Source organism: Quercus suber, unplaced genomic scaffold, assembly GCF_002906115.3.
Source record: "Quercus suber isolate HL8 unplaced genomic scaffold, Cork oak 2.0 scaffold_239, whole genome shotgun sequence".
Lineage (NCBI taxonomy): Eukaryota > Viridiplantae > Streptophyta > Magnoliopsida > Fagales > Fagaceae > Quercus > Quercus suber.
Window position 1 is genome coordinate 1,019,262 of NW_027069696.1, and position 5,195 is coordinate 1,024,456.

Sequence of the window (5,195 nt, forward strand, 5' to 3'; positions counted from 1 at the left end):
ATGAATTTTTCGGCTTAACATATTAACTGTGAAGTGACATTTTATACACATTACTAATTGTTAAGTAAGTGAGAACTAAATCCAAATGTGTATATGATTGATGTGATGTCATGACAACTAGTTCCAAAGCAGCTCCTTTAATTTGAAGTCAGAACTTTCAGTTCATTTAGACTGAACTACATTTTCTGATAGGCAACATGTTATGTCTCTAAACTTCATCGCCACCTTGTCCCAGCTGCCAAAGTTGCCTTATGAGTTATTACCTCCTTCCAGTGTAGTTTAATATGTAGTAGACTTTTTATCTGAGAGAACATCTGCCCAATTAACATTTTAAAAATCATTATATGAAATATGAGAAAGTTTAAGAGCATTACTCTTTGGTGGAAGTTCCACCTAGATATCTCACGATGTTATCAAGGGCAATCTGTAAACAGACTTGCATTTTTTACAACAAAAGTGTTATCTTGTGAGTTATTGTTGTCTGGTTGACCTATAAACAAGCTTGAGTTGGTCCCTTGAGGGGGAAAGTTGGGGAACATGTTTGAGACCCAACCAGTTTCATAGTGTTTTTTCCCCCNTGTTGTAATGGTGGGGTGGGTTAGGGAAGAGTTAGATGTAGATTCATTTTCTTTTGTGAATAAAGAATTTATCAAATACCCAGTTGTAATACAACTGAATTTAGTATATCATGAGTTTATTTTGGTAGAAGAAAATTCAAAGATGTGGGCTTCTGGCCTTTGATATCCGATATCCCAGTATTAACTTTTTTTTTTTAAATTTTTTTATTATTATTTTTTTAATAACAAAAATACTTTTATTTTTATTGGTTGCCTTTTGTTTAAAAATATTTTCAAGTATGATCAATGTAAACACAATGATTTTCATCATTGTGTTTTGGAGTCATGGTCATTAACTTATGGATGATTCGTGTGGCGGACAAAAAATAAATCCATTAATTAAGACTGGTTTTAATTAAGCTACAATTCACTCACACAATGAATTTATAGAGATGGGATGCAAGGTCAACCTTGAAATACCTGTTGTGCAACATGAAACAAAGATTAGAGTTTAAATTTTGATATGCGAAATGAAAATATTCAATTAGAAATAGAGTAGAAATTAGCTATGTGTTCGTCCTCGGGTTCAGTCTGAGGATGAAAGTACAGCTGAATGGTTTCTCTCTTTCTTTTGTTTTTCTCCCCTCAATCTCTCGTCCCCTTGATCCAGGTGCTCCTAGGCTTTATATAAATTAGAAAGGATGCATCTGGATTTTACACTTGGTGGGTTGAGATCAGATTTTCTTGATACTTGTCCCATCAAGACCTTGCTAGAAGGTTTCTATAACAAAATATGAGCTGTGAAGGACACTGTTCATGGTCATTTCTCCATTAATGTGACTGGGTAAGTGGTTGCAGTGCATTTAATGCGGAGGGGATGGTTGCACTGTTCATGGTCTTCTTCTCTTCCTTGTTCAAAACAAAGTTACCTTTGTCTCCCCGGGGATTGCACCATGCTTCCTTCATTCCGTATTCTCAGCCTTCCCGAGGTTAGGTAGGAATCCTTGATATCTTCATCAGTGGCATTATCCCGAACTCCTTACTAGTTAAGCAAATCCTCTCCATATAGTTCCCTCCTCCTCGGAATTACTCTTGCGGCCTCAATTAATTACCTTTGATCCTTGTCCCCCCACAATTAGGTTTATATGATTTTGAAAATAAATAAATTGCTTTAGCTGGAAGTCTGGAAACATACAACACATTTCAGTTTTGAAGTTCTGTTTTAAGTTTGTTTCTTTTGTTCACAAAAGAATTTGGATCAGTAATCTTTTTATATAAAAAAAATAACTTGGATGAATAATTTAACAAATTCGTTAAGATCTAGCAAGTTTAAGCCAGATTACATTAAAAGATCTGAGATGGTTGGATTGTCAATGACTAAGCTATCAGTTTGGCAGTTCGGAATTTGGGCGATGGAAAATATGAACTCCACAAACGTTTTTTCCCCCCTGAAAATTGGTGAATCATAAACCAGTGTGGCACCAATATTTAAGGGATTAGTTTGAGAGTTTGTCATATTACATAAAAAAGGGTACTTTTTGAAATGTTATCGGAGCAATGTCTGTAGCTTGGCGGAAATTATCTGTTTCTTTATCAAATGTGCCATGTGTTGTGTGATTGTAGAATAAGAGTAGGGTGGATGAAGTGGAGAAGTGCATTAGGAGTGTGGTGCAATCATAGAATACTAAATAAGTTAAAGGGAAAATTTTATAAGATTGCTACATGGCCAGCTATGGTTTATGGCACCGAATGTTGGGATGTTAAGAAACAACATATTCATATAATGAGTGTAGCTTAAATGAGAATGCTAAGATGGATTAGTGGAAATACACAAAAAGATAGGATTCGAAATAAGGAAATCTTAATATTCATGTATGCCATGGAATTGGCAACGTGTGGTGGGATTTCTTAGAAGACAAATTTGACTAGTAATGGACTAAACTCAGGGACTATGAGCATTGGATTAAAACAGATAGGATAAGTTTGGGACAGGAGGAGATGGAGGAGAGGAGTCCTCTCCTCTTCCTCCATCTAAACATAGGGTTAAGTTTATGGAAAGTGAAGTTTACAGGTTCGTCTCTTTAAGATGCAATAAATTAGATTTGAGGTGAAGGTCGCAATGAAAGACCTTTTTTTGGTTGACAAGCCTTTATGGCTGAGGATGATATTAATGGATTAATAGGTTTTCTATTGAGTAGAGTCTCTATTTGAGGAGTGCATTTTAGGAAAATTGATTGCAAGAGCAATTAGGCCTTTGGAAATGCATGAGGTTACAAGTCCCATTGGATTTCAATATTAGACATTTAAGGAACTGTAGTAGAAAGTTAGGTACCTGTTCTGATTGTTTTTATTTTTCATGTGGCAACTGTAAAACCTTAGCACAGTTGGACCACATGAAATTCCCCCCCCCCCCCCCCCCCCCCCCCCAAAAAAAAAATTTGCATGAAAAGATATCTTTTACATTTTGACAAGCAAATCATCTCTCACAAACATATGAATCTCACACTAAAAGATAAGATATACATAAACATCGGACGTATGAGATAATTATTATTGGATGCATGAGACAATTATAGTGACTGTACAACGTTCCTGCTGAACAAATAGCCTTGGTTCAATTTTCCAAATAAAGAGGCAGGATGGTCTTTGCTATGTGGAATGAAAGCTGCTAAAACTCGCATGCAAATGAAAATAATGTATGCAAAGAATATACAAGCCATACAGAGAGCTTGTCACATCTCATTCTTATCTACATTCTAAGCAATCATAAAGCTTGATAGAAAGAGTGAGAGAGGAGAGACTCACCTGCATACTTTCCTACAAAGGCCGACATGGTTACAAGCTATCAGTTGGTATTGGCTTTGGATAAAAAGGGATATATAGATAACAGGACGAAAGTGCAAAAACCAAGTTTCCACTAGCACCAACCTATATAGATCAGCTTTCATGGAATATACCCCCAGAATCATGCACCAACACGTGTCCAAAGATTAGCCCAAGGAGTTTTATCATCCTCGGATAAAGCAATGAGTGATCACTCTCTTAGCCAAGTGGAAGTGGCAAATCCATCCACTACTACAAAATTCATATTCACCTCTCGTGGACTAAAATATTGTGTGGAAAACCTCTCTTCCATCATCCACTTTGCTCTTTTTTAACAACTTTAAGAGGTGCTTATAAAACACAAACAAATTTTTGTGGTTTCTATTAATCTGTCTCATGCACCCATTTGTATATATTTTTTAGACCTATCTCAATCCCCTTCAAATATCATACTAACTTATCTTAAATAATAAAGCGGCAACAAATATCTGAAAGGAATAAAACCAGAATATAAACACAATTAAGGGCACATTCAGACTAGTGTAACAAAGATGAAGCAACAAAGAATTTTATTAAGTAAATATATGGGTTCACAAATACATATATCATGGGAAGGCCATTAATCAGTTTCAACTTGTGACAGTAAAGATTACTTTTTTATACTTTCCCCCCCTATAAAGGCAAGTTTTTATTGGGGGTTGACTATCTAGAACAGTCTGAGAGCAAAAAAAAAGATTCCAACTGCCTACTGTAATAAATTGCTATCCAATACATTTATGTTGTAATGTCATATTATAAACACAAAAGGGCTTGCAGCCAAACACCCCAAGGGACCCCGGATTTCTAAAAACGAAGTAAAAAAAGTGTGGAATAAAAAGAAGATACTTTCTAAGTTTCAATTGAGTCAAAATTGTTTCAAAATTCTGAATGACCTGGGCCAGCACAATATGATTTAAGCAAATTCAGCTATTTATCCACACTTTAGTGCTGATGATAAACTCAAAATGAGGGGTTTGGACTAATCAGCAGCCTCAATGGAACTACCGTGAAGGGGCCACCACTTGCTGGTCATCATCATCCGTTCCAAAATATCGGTCGCCAAACTCACCCATGCCAGGAATGACACGGAAATCATTATTTAGACCCATCTCAATCTCAGAAGTGACAATTTTTATTCTTGGGAAGCTTTTGCAGACCACATGTACACCCTGAGGTGCCTGGTGAGATTAATAATGTAGCGGCGTTACTAGGAATGAATCTATGCATAATCATGGGAAAGCGGGAAACAAAAAGAACTTTTTTTAAGGTAAGCACTCATGGACAAAAGTAACTTACTGATATGAGATTAAGAAAAATAATGTTGGACTCTGGTACACCCTTCCTTAGAAGTAAAGAGATAGCTTGAACAGCCGAATTTCCTGGAGGAAAAGGTAAAACTCTTAGTTGTTCTTGCCTTAGGTAACAATAAAAATTTGCAGCAATCTAAAGCATGCTCAAATTATATAGGGTGTATACGACTAGACAGGAATGGAAACAAATGGAGCCCCATATGAGCAAGGAAACTATATAGAGTCCCTTACATAAGAACCAACAACAATTCAAAAAAGGATAATGATTTCCACATGAGAACTACAAACCTGTCCCTAGGATAGGATCCAATAGTAATACATGCCTTTCTGAGATGTCCGAAGGCAACTTTTCATAGATTAGCTGCCCAGTAAATGAAGCATTTTTTATTAATAGAAAAAAGGTCAGAACCAAGGAAATGAAACACATGCACACACAGACCCAAAGATAGGCACAAACCTGCTGACC

At 36.2% G+C, this 5,195-nt stretch overlaps 1 long non-coding RNA gene across 1 annotated transcript; it reads right to left on the minus strand.

Annotated features, from left to right (window-relative positions):
- Positions 1-3,932: 3,932 nt before the first annotated feature.
- On the minus strand, positions 3,933-5,151 carry LOC136070530 (uncharacterized). Its single transcript, XR_010631751.1, has 3 exons — positions 5,018-5,151; positions 4,716-4,798; positions 3,933-4,597 (listed from the first exon to the last, which is right to left on the minus strand). It is a non-coding gene; the product is annotated as an uncharacterized LOC136070530 (long non-coding RNA).
- Between the last annotated feature and the right edge of the window lie 44 nt (positions 5,152-5,195).